Below are 15,849 nucleotides of genomic sequence, written 5' to 3'. Positions count from 1 at the left end.
GATGTTTCGAGGGCTGAAATTGGGATTTCAGGCTCGTGCCCACGTCAAGAGGTATAAGACCTCCGACGATTTTCTTAGCCTACAAAATAAGGAGAAAAGCTCAATTGTTGAGCTTGTGCTCAGATTGTCTAAGTACAACAGTCGCTTGAATCGAGTGGGAGTTGATCTTCCAGATGAAATAGTGATGGTTCTCCGAAGTCATTACCACCAAGCTGCTAGAGCTTCGTGATGAACTATAATATATCAGGGACATATATGATGATCCTTGAGATATTCGCGATGTTTGACACCACAAAAGTAGAAAACAAGAAGGAGCATCAATTGTTGATGGTTGGTGAAACCACTAGTTTCAAGAAGGGCAAGGGCAAGAAGGGATACTTCATGAAACGGCAATTCAGCTGCTGCTCTAGTGAAGAAACCCAAGGTTGAACCCAAACCCGAGACTAAGTGCTTCTGTAATAAGGGGAACAAACCACTGGAGCAGAATTACCCTAGATACTTGGTAGATGAGAAGGATGGCAAGGTCGATAGAAGTATATTGGATATACATTGTGTTGATGTGTACTTTACTAGTACTCCTAGTAGCACCAGGGTATTACATACCGGTTCAGTTGCTAAGTGTTAGTAACTCGAAACAAAAGGCTACGGAATAAACGGAGACTAGCTAAAGGTGAGCTGACGATATGTGTTGGAAGTGTTTCCAATGTTGATATGATCAAGCATCGCACGCTCCCTCTACCATCGAGATTGGTGTTTGCGTTGAGCATAGACATGATTGGATTATGTCTATCGCAATACGGTTATTCATTTAAAGAGAATAATGGTTACTCTGTTTATTTGAATAATACCTTCAATGGTCTTGCACCTAAAATGAATGGTTCATTGAAATCTCGATCGTAGTGATACACATGTTCATGCAGAAAGATAGTAATGATAGTACCACCTACTTGTGGCACTGCCACGTAAGTCATATTGGTATAAAACGCATGAAGAAGCTCCATGTTGATGGATCTTTGGGCTCACTCGTTTTTGAAAAGTTTAAGGCATGCGAACCATGTCTATTGGTGTATATGCATGAAGAAACTCCATGCAAATGGACCGTTTGGACTCACTTGATTTTGAATCACTTGAGACATGCAAATCATACCACATGGGCAAGATGACTGAAAGCCTCGTTTTCAGTAAAATGGAACTAGAAAGCAACTTGTTGGAAGAAATACATTTTGATGTGTGCAGTCCAATGAGTGCTGAGGCGTGTAGTGGATATCATTATGTTCTCACTTCACAGATGATTTGAGTAGATGTTGAGTATATTTACTTGATGAATCATGAGTCTGAATTATTGAAAGGTTCAAGTAATTTCAGGGTGAAGTTGAAAGATCGTCGTGACAAGAGGATAAAAGATCTATGATATGATCATAGAGATGAATATCTGAATTACGAGTTTGGCACAAAATTAAGACATTGTGGAAATTGTTTCACAACCAATACAGCCTGGAACACCATAGTGTGATGGTGTGTCCGAACATCATAACTGCACCCTATTGGATATGATGCATACCATGATGTCTCTTATCGAATTACCACAATAGTTTATGGGTTAGGCATTAGAGACAACCACATTCACTTTAAAAGGGGCACCACGTAATTCCGATGAGATGACACCGTATGAACTATGGTTTAGAGAAACCTAAGCTGTCATTTCTTAAAAGTTTGGGGCTGCGACGCTTATGCGAAAAAGTTTCAGGCTGATAAGCTCGAACCCAAAGCGGATAAATGCATCTTCATAGGACACCCAAAACAGTTGGGTATACCTCCTGTCTCAGATTCGAAAGCAATAAGGGATTGTTTCTAGAATCAGGTCCTTTCTCGAGGAAAAGTTTCTCTCGAAAGAATTGAGTGGGAGGATGGTGGAGACTTGATGAGGTTGTTAAACCGTCTCTTCAACTAGTGTGTGGCAGGGCACAGGAAGTTGTTCCTGTGGCACCTACACCAATTGAAGTGGAAGCTTATGATAGTGATCATGAAACTTCAGATCAAGTCACTACCAAACCTCGTAGGATGACAAGGATGCGTACTACTTCAGAGTGGTACGTAATCCTATCTCGGAAGTCATGTTGCTAGACAACAATGAACCTACGAGCTATGGAGAAGCGATGATGGGCCCGGATTCCGATAAATGGCTCGAGGCCATAAAATCCGAGAGAGGATCCATGTATGGAAACAAAGTGTAGACTTTGACAGAACAGCTCGATGGTCATAAGGCTGTTGAGTGCAGATGGATTTTAAAAGGAAGACGGACAATGATGGTAAATGTCACCATTAAGAAAGCTCGACTTGTCGTTAAGATGTTTTCCGACAAGTTCAAAGAGTTGACTACGATGAGACTTTCTCACTCGTAGCGATGCTAAGAGTCTGTTGGAATTATATTAGCGATTACTACATTATTTATGAAATCTTGCAGATAGGATGTCAAAACATTGTTTCCTCGACGATTTTCTTGAGGAAAGGTTGTATGTGATACAACCGGAAGGTTTTGTCAATCCTGAAAGATGCTAATAAGTATGCAAAGCTCCAGCAATCCTTCTAAGGACTGGAGTAAGCATCTCGGAGTTGGAATGTATGCTTTGATGAGATGATCAAAGATTTTGGGTTTATACAAAGTTTATGAGAAACTTGTATTTCCAAAGAAGTGAGTGGGAGCACTATAGAATTTCTGATGAGTATATGTTATGGATCAAAAATGATGTAGAATTTCTGGAAAGCATATAGGGTTATTTGGAAAGTGTTTTTCAATGGAAAGCCTGGATTAAGCTACTTGAACATTGAGCATCAAGATCTATAAGGATAGATCAAAACGCTTAATGGTACTTTCAAATGAGCACATACCTTGACATGATCTTGAAGGTGTTCAAGATGGATCAGTCAAAGAAGGAGTTCTTGCCTGAGTTGTAAGGTATGAAGTTAAGACTTAAAGCTCGACCACGGAAGAATAGAGAGAAAGGACGAAGGTCGTCCCCTATGCTTAAGACGTAGGCTCTACAGTATGCTATGCTGTGTACCGCACCTGAAGTGTGCCTTGCCATGAGTCAGTCAAGGGGTACAAGAGTGATCCAAGAATGGATCACAGGACAGCGGTCAAAGTTATCCTTAGTAACTAGTGGACTAAGGAAGTTTCTCGGTTATGGGGGTGGTAAAAGAGTTCGTCGTAAAGGGTTACGTCGATGCAAGCTTAACACCTATCCGGATAGCTCTGAGTAGAGATACCGGATACGTATAATGGAGCAACAATTTAGAATAGCTCCAAGTAGAACAGTTATTTGAAATGGCTCCAAATAGAACGTGGTAGCTGCATCTAGGAGATGACATAGAGATTTGTAAAGCACACACGGATCTAAAAGGTTCAGATCCGTTGACTATAACATCTCTCACAAGCGTAACATGATCAAACCCAGAACTCATCGAGTGTTAATCACATGGTAATGTGAACAAGATTATTGACTCTAGTAAACTCTTTGGGTGTTAGTCACATGGGGATGTGACCTTGAGTGTTAATCACATATCGATGTGAACTGGATTATTGACTCTAGTGCAAGTGGGAGACTGTTGGAAATATGCCCTAGAGGCAATAATAAATTGGTTATTATTATATTTCCTTGTTCATGATAATCGTTTATTATCCATGCTAGAATTGTATTGATAGGAAACTCAGATACATGTGTGGATACATAGACAACACCATGTCCCTAGTAAGCCTCTAGTTGACTAGCTCGTTGATCAATAGATGGTTACGGTTTCCTGACCATGGACATTGGATGTCGTTGATAACGGGATCACATCATTAGGAGAATGATGTGATGGACAAGACCCAATCCTAAGCATAGCACTAGATCGTGTAGTTCGTATGTAAAGCTTTTCTAATGTCAAGTATCATTTCCTTAGACCATGAGATTGTGCAACTCCCGGATACCGTAGGAGTGCTTTGGGTGTACCAAACGTCACAACGTAACTGGGTGACTATAAAGGTGCACTACGGGTATCTCCGAAAGTGTCTGTTGGGTTGGCACGAATCAAGACTGGGATTTGTCACTCCGTGTAAACGGAGAGGTATCTCTGGGCCCACTCGGTAGGACATCATCATAATGTGCACAATGTGATCAAGGAGTTGATCACGGGATGATGTGTTACGGAACGAGTAAAGAGACTTGCCGGTAACGAGATTGAACAAGGTATCGGATACCGACGATCGAATCTCGGGCAAGTATCGTACCGCTAGACAAAGGGAATTGTATACGGGATTGATTAAGTCCTTGACATCGTGGTTCATCCGATGAGATCATCATGGAACATGTGGGAGCCAACATGGGTATCCAGATCCCGCTGTTGGTTATTGACCGGAGAGTCATCTCGGTCATGTCTGCATGTCTCCCGAACCCGTAGGGTCTACACACTTAAGGTTCGGTGACGCTAGGGTTATAGAGATATTAGTATGCGGTAACCCGAAAGTTGTTCGGAGTCCCGGATGAGATCCCGGACATCACGAGGAGTTCCGGAATGGTCCGGAGGTAAAGAATTATATATAGGAAGTGCTATTTCGGCCATCGGGACAAGTTTCGGGGTCACCGGTATTGTACCGGGACCACCGGAAGGGTCCCGGGGGTCCACCGGGTGGGGCCACCTGCCCCGGGGGGCCACATGGGCTGTAGGGGGTGCGCCTTGGCCTACATGGGCCAAGGGCACCAGCCCCAAGAGGCCCATGCGCCAAGAGAAGAGAAACAGGGGAGAGTCCTAAAAGGGGAAGGCACCTCCGAGGTGCCTTGGGGAGGATGGACTCCTCCCCCCCTTGGCCGCACCCTTCCTTGGAGGAAGGGGCAAGGGCTGCGCCTCCCCCTCTCCCTTGGCCCTATATATAGTGGGGAAGGGAGGGCAACCATACCTAAGGCCTGGCGCCTCCCTCTCCCTCCCGTGACACATCTCCCTCCTCCCGCAGCGCTTAGCGAAGCCCTGTTGGAATCCCGCTACTTCCACCACCACGCCGTCGTGTTGTTGGATCTCCATCAACCTCTCCTCCCCCCTTGCTGGATCAAGAAGGAGGAGACGTCGCTGCTCCGTACGTGTGTTGAACGCGGAGGTGCCGTCCGTTCGGCGCTAGGATCATCGGTGATTTGGATCACGATGAGTACAACTCCATCAACCCCGTTCTCTTGAACGCTTCCACGCGCGATCTACAAGGGTATGTAGATCCAATCCTCCCTCGTTGCTAGATGACTCCATAGATTGATCTTGGTGACATGTAGGAAAATTTTGAATTTATGCTACGTTCTCCAACAGGAGCATGCCCCAGGACTTATGATGGGGAACGAAGCATGAAAAAAAAATCTTACGAACACCCAAGATCTAATCTAGGAGATACAAAGCAATGAGAATGGAGTGTGTCTACATACCCTTGTAGACCAAAAGCATTAGGGTCGTAATGTAGTTAATGTAGTCGTACTCTTCACGATCCAATCATGATCCAATCTGATCTAGTGCTGAAAGGATGGCACCTCCGAGTTTAGCACACGTTCAGCTCAATGGCGTTCTCTCCTTCTTGATCTAGCAAGCAAGGGAGAGGAGGTAGATGAGATCGGGACCAGGGCAAAGGCAAGGTGGTAGCGGTGGTGGCAGTGGAAATGCAACAGGGCTTCGCTAAGCAACTGTGCGAGGAGGAGGAGTATACAAGAGAGACGGGGCTGCGCCAGGCTTAGTGTTGGCTATCCCCTGCACCTCCCCACTATATATAGGGGTGAGGGAGGGGTGCTCCAGCCCTATCCCACCTCCCAAGGCAGGGGCGGCTGCCAGGGGATGGAGTGCCCTCCAAGCCAGGTGGAGGTGCCTCCCCCTTAGGGTTTCCACCCCTTGGTGCATGGGCCAAGTAGGGGCCGGTGCGCTTGGCCCAATAAGGCCAGGGCACTCCCCTACACTCCATGCTGACCTAGAGTACGTGGTAAAACACTTTGTGGACTTCTAGACCCCTCCGGAATCCTCGGGGAACTTCTGGAACTTCCTGGTACAATACCAAAAAAACCGAACTTTTTTCGGAACCATGATAACAAGTTTCCATATATGAATCTTTTCCTGTGGACCATTCCGGAGCTCCTCGTGATGTCCCGGATCCCATCCGGGACTCCGAACAACATTCTAACTTCACCATACTAATATCTCAATACTACCCTGGCGCTATCAAATGTTACGTGTGTGACCATGCGGGTTCGAGAATCATGTATACATGACCGAGACTCCTCTCTGGTCAATAACCAATAGCGGGACTTGGATACCCATATTGGTTCCTACATATTTTGCGAAGATCTTTATCGATTGAACCACGATGTCAAGGATTCGGTTAATCCCGTATGTATTTCCCTCTGTCCGGTGCTACGTTACTTGCCTGAGATTCGATCATCGGTATCTCCATACCTAGTTCAATATCGTTACTGGCAAGTCCCTTTACTCATTCCGTAATACAAGATCCTGTGAATAAACTCATTAGTCACATGAAGCTTCTTGTGACGTTGTATTAACGAGAGGGCCTAGAGACATCTCTCCGTCACATGAAGTGACAAATCCCAATCTCGATCCATGCAACCCAACATACACCTTAGGAGATACCTGTAGAGCACCTTTATGATCACCCAGTTATGAAGTGACATTTGCTAGCACACAAGGCATTCCTCTGGTGTCTGGGATTGAAATGATTTCATGGTCTAAGGAATAGATACTTGACATGAAGAAAGTTGTAGCAAATAACTAAACGATCTAATGCTAAGCTTATGGTTGGGTTTGTCCATCACATCATTCTCCTAATGATATGATCCCATTATCAAATGAAAACTCATGTCTATGGTTAGAAAACCTTAACCATCTTTGATCAACGAGCTAGTCTAGTAGATGCCTAGTAGGGACACGGTGTTATTTATGTATTCACACATGTATTTCAGTTTCTGGACAATACAATTCTAGCATGAATAATAAACATTTATCATGAACAAGGAAGTATGATAATAACCAATTTATTATTGCCTCTAGGGCATATTTTCAATAGTCTCCCACTTGCACTAGAGTCAATAATCTAGTTTACATCGCAATGAATTGAACACCTAATGAGTTCTGGGGCTGATCATGTTTTGCTTCTGAGAGAGGTTTTAGTCAACGGGTATGCAACATTGAGATCTATGTTTACTTTGCAAATCTCTATGTCATATGTAGATGTTGCTACCACACTCTGCTTGTAACTACTCCGAATGACTTCTCCACTATACCTATCCGGTTCGAGACTCAAAGTCATCCGGATCAGTGTCAAAACTTGCATTGACGTAACCCTTTACAATGAACTCTTTATCACCTCCATAAATGAGAAACATTTCCTTGGTCATCTTTAGGTACTTAAGGATAATTTTTGACCATTGTCCAGTGATCTACTCTTGGATCACTCTGGTACCCCCTTACCAGACTCATGGCAAGGCACCAAACAAGTCTGGTACACAGCATGGCATACATCATAGAGCCTATGGCTGAGGCATAGGGGACAACCTTCATCCTTTCTCTTTCTTCTGACGTGGTCGAGCTTGCAACACAAGCAAGAACAACTTCTTTAGCTGGTTCGTTTTGAACTCCTTAAAAATCTTGTCAAGGTATGTTCTCCATGAAAGTCTTATCACACGTCTTGGTCCATCTCTACAGATATTGATGCCCAATATGTAAGTAACTTTACCCAGGTCTTCCATTGAAAAACTCCTTTCAAATAACCCTTTATGCCTTTCAGAAATTCTGTATCACTTTACAATCAATAATAGGTCATCCACATGTGGTATTAGAAATGCTACAGAGCTCCCACTCACTTTCTTGTAAATACAAACTTCTCCATAAGTTTGTATAAAACGAAAAGCTTTGATCACCTCATCAAAGCATATATTCCAACTCTTAGATGCGTGCACCAGTCCATAGATAGATCTCTGGAGCTTGCATACCTTGTTAGCATCCATAGGATCGACAAAACCTTCCGGTTGCATCATATACAACTCTCCCATAACAAAACCATTAAGGAACGCTTGTTTTGACGTCCATTTGCCAGATTTCATAATCATAATATGCGGCAATTGCTAACATAATTCTAACAGACTTAAGCACCGCTAAGGGTGAGAAAGTCTCATCGTAGTCAACCCCTTGAACATGTTGGAAACCCTTTGCAACAAGTCGAGCTTTATAAGACATTACCATCAGCATATGTCTTCTTATTAAAGATCCATTTGTTCTCAATGGCCTGTCGGTCATCAGGCAAGACCACCAAAGTCCATGCTTTGTTTTCATACATGGATCCTATCTTGGATTCCATGGCCTCAAGCCATTTGTTGGAATCCGGGCTCATCATTTCTTCTTCATAGTTTGTAGGTTCGCCGTTGTCTAACAACATGACTTCCAGGATAGGATTACTGTACCACTCTGGTGTGGAACGTGTCTTGGTTGACCTACGAAGTTTAGTAGTAACTTGATCTGAAGTTTCATGATCATCATCATTAGCTTCCTCTCCGATTGGTGCAAGCATCACGAGAACTGCTTTGTGTGATGTGCTACTTTCCAATTCGAGAGTAGGTATGATTACCTCATCAAGTTCTACTTTCCTCCCACTCACTTCTTTCGAGAGAAACTCCTTCTCTAGAAAGGACTCATTCTTGGGAACAAAAGATCTTGCCCTCAAATATGTGATAGAAGGTATACCCTATGGTCTCCTTAGGGTATCCTATGAAGACACACATCTCCGCTTTGGGTTCGAGTTTATCAGGCTGAAGCCTCTTGACATAACCGTCCCATCCCCAAACTTAAGAAATGACAGCTTAGGTGTCTTTCCAAACCATAGTTCATACGGTGTCGTCTCAACGGATTTAGACGGCGCCCTATTTAAAGTGAGTGTGGCTGTTGTTGGGTAACGCAGTAATTTCAAAAAAAATCCTACGCACACGCAAGATCATGGTGATGCATATCAACGAGAGGGGAGAGTGTTGCCTACATGCCCTCGTAGGCCATAAGCGGAAGCGTTATGACAACGCGGTTGATTTAGTCGTACGTCTTCACGATCGACCGATCCTAGTACCGAAAGTACGGCACCTCCGTGATATGCACAAGTTCGGCTCGGTGACGTCCCACGAACTCATGATCCAGCAGAGTGTAGAGGGAGAGCTTCGTCAGCACGATGGCGTGATGACGGTGATGATGATGCTACCGGAACAGGGCTTCGCCTAAGCACCGCTATGATATGACCGAGGTGGATTATGGTGGAGGGGGGCACCGCACACGGCTAAGAGATCAATGATCAAATTGTGTGTCTATGGTGTGCCCCCTTCCCCCGTATATAAAGGAGTGGAGGAGGGGGAGGGCCGACCCTCCACTATGGCGCGCCCTGGGGAGTCCTACTCCCATCGGGAGTAGGATTCCCCCTTCCATGTAGTAGGAGTAGGAGAGTAGGAAAGGGAAGAGAGAAGAGAAGGAAGGAGCAGTACAAAAAAAAGACACATCTGTGACATTTTGGGCCGAACGAATTTTTTTCTGCCATACATATGACACTTCTATGATGATAATTGTGAGAAAACCCGGTATCAAAGGGGTGGGCTCCTACTTCTATGACAAAAAATCATGACAGAAAATGGGCTTTTCGTCCTGGGTGGGCCAGAGACGCAGTTGCATGACATTCTTTGGGCCGTCCATAATGGAAAAAACCGTGGTAGAAGCGAGGGGGAGGAAAATTTCGGGGAGTTCCCGGTTATGGTGGGAGGTCGGGGGCCGAGCGATGCGCGTTTCTCTCATACACATACGCGCGTGTGTGCGAGGCGTTGGCTCTAACTGAACCCGAGCGAGGCGTTGGGCTCTAACTGAACCCGAGTAATTGCACTACAGGCTACGCGTTACTGAACCCGAGCGATCGATTGATGGCTGTTAACTGAACCCGATCGAGCGATTCCTTTGCTACTGCTGCTAACTGAAGCTGATCGATACTGCCTCTGGGATGAACAGTGAGTGTTGCGGGGGGTTTGGATGAACAGTGAGCGGTGGCGTTGCCTCTGGATGAATAGGACCCCGTGGTGTGGTGGAGGGCTGGATGAACAGTAGACGGTGGAAGGGGTGCCCGTGGAGGGGTGGTTGAACAGGACCCCATGGTGTGGAGGGCTGGATGAACAGTAGACGGTGGAGGGGTGACCGTGGAGGGGTGGTTGAACAGTAGCCGGTGGAGTAGCGCGCGGTGGAGGCTGGATGAACAGGAGCCCGTGGAGGCTGGAGGAGGTTGACGGTAGCCCGTGGAGGCTGGAGGAGGTCGACGGTGGAGATGAACAGTATCCCTTGGAGTCCCGTTTTGCGGTACGCCACACCCCTCCTGATGAACAGGACCCCGTTTCGACCGTAGCGCTCCAACACAAGTCCGTTTCGTCCGTTTTGCGGTACGCCACACCCCTCCCGATCAACAGGACCCCCGTTTCGACCGTAGGAGGTCCGTTTCCTCCGTTTTGCGGTACGCCAGACCCCTCCCAATCAACAGGACCCCGTTCCGAACGTAGGAGGTTTGTTTCCTCCGTTGTGCGGTACGCCAGGCCTCGTTTCCATCGCCTGTTCCGTCCAAGCCCTCCCGATGAACACGACCACGCATTCCGTTCCGACCCAGTCAGTTGGCTCCCACGCGTTCCGTTGCCTCCCGATGAACACGACGCATTTTGTTGCCTCCCCATGAACACGACGCATTCCGTTGCCTCCCCATGAACACGACGACGACGTTGTTTCTCCGTTCCGACCCAGCCATGTACACGAGCCCTGGCCGTACGTATGCGCGAGTAGGCGTTCGAGACCCCGCCCTTATGTACACATACGTGGCCGTATTTTCTTTCTTGCACCCTGGCCGCTGTACGTACGTGTACATGCTACGTGCGCGCCTCTACTACGACACGTACGCGCCTCTACTACGACATGTATGCGCCTCTACTACGACACGTGCATGCCTCTACATCCACCAGTATATATGTACGTACACGTTCGCGACCAGAATGACAACGCTACGTACGCTTTGACCAGGTGGGTCCCGACTGTTGCTACCTCTTGAGCACTGCGTTGGATTTCCCCGAAGAGGAGAGGATGATGCAGCAAAGTAGCGTAAGTATTTTCCTCAGTTTTTGAAAACCAAGGTATCAATCCAGTAGGAGGCTACGCGCGAGTCCCTTGTACCTACACAAAAACAATAGCTCAACGCAACCAACGCTCTTAGGGGTTCTCAATCCCTTCACGGTCACTTACGAAAATGAGACCTGATAGAGATGATAAATAATATTTTTGGTATTTTTGGTATAGAGATGCAAAGTGAAAAGTAAAAGGCAAAGTAAAAGCAAAGCAATAATAAAGTGATGGAGATTGATATGATGAGAAAGAGACCCGGGGGCCATAGGTTTCACTAGTGGCTTCTGTCAAGAACATAAGTATTCTACGGTGGGTGAACAAATTACTGTTGAGCAATTGACAGAATTGAGCATAGTTATGAGAATATCTAGGTATGATCATGTATATAGGCATCACGTCCGGGACAAGTAGACCGACTCCTGCCTGCATCTACTACTATTACTCCACTCATCGACCGCTATCCAGCATCCATCTAGAGTATTAAGTTAAAAACAGAGTAACGCCTTAAGCAAGATGACATGGTGTAGAGGGATAGTTTCATGCAATATGATAAAAAACCCATCTTGTTATCCTCGATGGCAACGATACAATACGTGCCTTGCTGCCCCTTCTGTCACTGGGAAAGGACACTGCAAGATCGAACCCAAAGCTAAGCACTTCTCCCATGGCAAGAATGGTGGTTGTGGAGAAGACAAAAAGAGGGGAAGATAGTCTCACATCAACTAGGCGTATCAACGAGCTATGGAGATGCCCATCAATAGATATCAATGTGAGTGAGTAGGGATTGCCATGCAACGGATGCACTAGAGCTATAAGTATATGAAAGCTCAACAAAAGAAACTAAGTGGGTGTGCATCCAGCTCGCTTGCTCATGAAGACCTAGGGCATTTTGAGGAAGCCCATCATTGGAATATACAATCCAAGTTCTATAATGAAAAATTCCCACTAGTATATGAAAGTGACAGAATGAGAGACTCTCTATCATGAAGATCATGGTGCTACTTTGAAGCACAAGTGTGGTAAAAGGATAGTAACATTGTCCCTTCTCTCTTTTTCTCTCATTTTTTATTTGGGTCTTTCTCTTTTTTATGGCCTCTTTTCTCTTCTTTTTTATTTGGGCTTCTTTGGCCTCTTTTATTTTTTATTTTTGCCCGGAGTCTCATCCCGACTTGTGGGGGAATCATGGTCTCCATCATCCTTTCCTCACTGGGACAATGCTCTAATAATGATGATCATCACACTTTTATTTACTTACAAATCAAGAATTACAACTCGATACTTAGAACAAAATATGACTCTATACGAATGCCTCCGGCGGTGTACCGGAATGTGCAATGACTCATGAGTGACATGTATGAAAGAATTATGAACGGTGGCTTTGCCACAAATACGATGTCAACTACATGATCATGCTAGAAATATGACAATGATGGAGCGTGTCATAATGAACGGAATGGTGGAAAGTTGCATGGCAATATATCTCGGAATGACTATGGAAATGCCATGATAGGTAGGTATGGTGGCTGTTTTGAGGAAGGTATTTGGTGGGTGTAAGATACCGGCGAAAAGTGCGCGGTATTAGCGACGCTAGCAATCGTGGAAGGAAGGAAAGTGCGTATAATCCATGGACTCAACATTAGTCATAAAGAACTCATATACTTATTGCAAAAATCTAGAAGTTATCAAAGCAAAGTATTACGCGCATGCTCCTAGGGGGATAGATTGGTAGGAAAAGACCATCGCTCGTCCCTGACCGCCACTCATAAGGAAGACAATCAGTAAATAAATCATGCTCCGACTTCATCACATAACGGTTCACCATACATGCATGCTACGGGAATCACAAACTTTAACACAAGCATTTCTCAAATTCACAACTACTCAACTAGCATGACTCTAATATCACCATCCTCATATCTCAAAACAATTATCAAGCATCAATTTTTTTTCTTAGTATTCAACGCACTCAAAAGAAAGTTTTACAAATCTTGAATACCAAGCATATTATTATTAAGCAAATTAACATGCTATTAAGACTCTCAAAATAATCTAAGTGAAGCATGAGAGATCAATAGTTTCTATAAAACAAATCCACCACCATGCTCTAAAAGATATAAGTGAAGCACTAGAGCAAAATTATATAACTCAAAACATATAAGTGAAGCACATAGAGTATTCTATCAAATTCCAAATTATGTATGGCTCTCTCAAAAGGTGTGTACAGCAAGGATGATTGTGGTAGGATAACAAGCAAAGACTCAAATCATAAAAGATCCAAGCAAAACACATATCATGTGGTGAATAAAAATATAGCTCCAAATAAAGTTACAGATAGAAGTAGACGAAAGAGGGGATGCCTTCCGGGGCATCCCCAAGCTTTGGCTTTTAGGTGTCCTTAGATTATCTTGGGTGTGCCATGGGCATCCCCAAGCTTAGGCTCTTGCCACTTCTTGTTCCATAATCCATCAAATCTTTACCCAAAACTTGAAAACTTCACAACACAAAACTTAAAGTAGAAAATCTCGTGAGCTCCGTTAGCGAAAGAAAACAAAAGACCACTTCAAGGTACTGTAATGAACTCATTATTTATTTATATGGGTGTTATACCTACTGTATTCCAACTTCTCTATGGTTCATAAACTATTTACTAGCCATAGATTCATCAAAATAAGCAAACAACACACGAAAAACAGAATCTGTCAAAAACAGAACAGTCTGTAGTAATCTGTAGCTAGCGCAGGATCTGAATCCCCAAAAATTCTAAAATAAATTTATGGACGTGAGGAATTTATCTATTAATCGTCTGCAAAAAGAATTAACTAATTATCACTCTCCAAATAAAAATGACAGCAGTTCTCGCGAGAGCTAAAGTTTCTGTTTTTACAGCAAGTTCAACAAGACTTTCCCCAAGTCTTCCCAACGGTTCTACTTGGCAAAAACACTAATTAAACACAAAAAACACAACCAAAACAGAGGCTAGATTATAAAATAAAAGACCACTTCAAGGTACTGTAATGAACTCATTCTTTATTTGTATTGGTGTTATGTTATAACTACTGTATTCCAACTTCTCTATGGTTTATAAACTATTTTACTAGCCATAGATTCATCAAAATAAGCAAACAACACACGAAAAACAGAATCTGTTAGAAACAGAACAGTCTGTAGTAATCTGTAGCTAGCGCAAGATCTTGAACCCCAAAAATTCTAAAATAAATTGCTGGACGTGAGGAATTTATCTATTAATCATCTGCAAAAATAATTAACTAAATATCAGTTTCCAAATAAAAATGGCAGTAGTTCTCGTGAGCGCTAAAGTTTCTGTTTTTTACAACAAGTTCAACAAGACTTTCCCCAAGTCTTCCCAACGGTTCTACTTGGCACAAACACTAATTAAACAAAAAAACACAAACAAAACAGAGGCTAGATTATTTATTTATTACTAAACATGAGCAAAAAGCAAGGAATAACAATAAAATTGGGTTGCCTCCCAACAAGCGCTATCCTTTAACGCCCCTAGCTAGGCATAACAAACAAGAATAGATCTAGGTATTGCCATCTTTGGTAGGCAATCCATAAGTGGCTCTCATAATAGATTCATAAGGTAATTTAATTTTATTTCTAGGAAAGTGTTCCATGCCCTTTTTTAATGGAAATTGGAATCTAATATTCCCTTCCTTCATATCAATAATTGCACCAACCGTTGTAAGGAAAGGTCTACCGAGAATAATAGGGCAAGAAGGATTGCAATCTATATCAAGAACGATAAAATCTACGGGCACATAATTCCTATTTGCAACAATAAGAACATCATTAATTCTTCCCATAGGTTTCTTAATAGTGGAATCCGCAAGATGCAAGTTTAGAGAGCAATCATCAAAATTACGGAAATCTAGCAAATCACACAAAGTTTTGGGAATAGCAGAGACACTAGCCCCCAAATCACACAAAGCATAAAACTCATGATCTTTAATTTTAATTTTAATAGTAGGTTCCCACTCATCATAAAGTTTTCTAGGGATAGAAACTTCCAATTCAAGTTTTTCTTCATAAGATTGCATGAAGGCATCAACAATATGTTTAGTAAACGCTTTATTTTGACTATAAGCATGAGGAGAATTTAGCACGGATTGCAACAAGGAAATACAATCAACCAAAGAGCAATTTTCATAGTTAAATTCCTTGAAATCCATAATAGTGGGTTTAGCAACATCTAGGGTTTTAATTTCTTCAATCCCACTTTTATCAAATTTAGCATCAAGATCAACAAATTCCGAATTATTAGAACGCCTTCTAGGTAAAGGTGGATCATATTAAGTCCCATCATTATCAAGATTCATATTGCAAAACAAAGATTTAATAGGGGACACATCAATAACTTTTAGATCTTCATCATTATTTTCATAGGAACTAGAAGAACACACTTTTATAAAGGCATCTTTCTTAGCACGCATCCTAGCGGTTCTTTCTTTGCACTCGTCAATGGAAATTCTCATGGATTTGAGAGACTTATTGATATCATGCTTAGGTGGAATAGATCTAAGTTTCAAAGAATCGACATCAAGAGCAATTCTATCAACGTTCCTAGCCAAATCATCAATCTTAAGCAATTTTTCTTCAATCATAGCATTAAAATTCTTTTGCGAAGAAATAAATTCT

The sequence above is a fragment of the Triticum urartu genome, chromosome 3 (assembly GCF_003073215.2).
Source record: "Triticum urartu cultivar G1812 chromosome 3, Tu2.1, whole genome shotgun sequence".
NCBI lineage: Eukaryota > Viridiplantae > Streptophyta > Magnoliopsida > Poales > Poaceae > Triticum > Triticum urartu.
Note: the sequence above shows the minus strand (reverse complement) of the source record.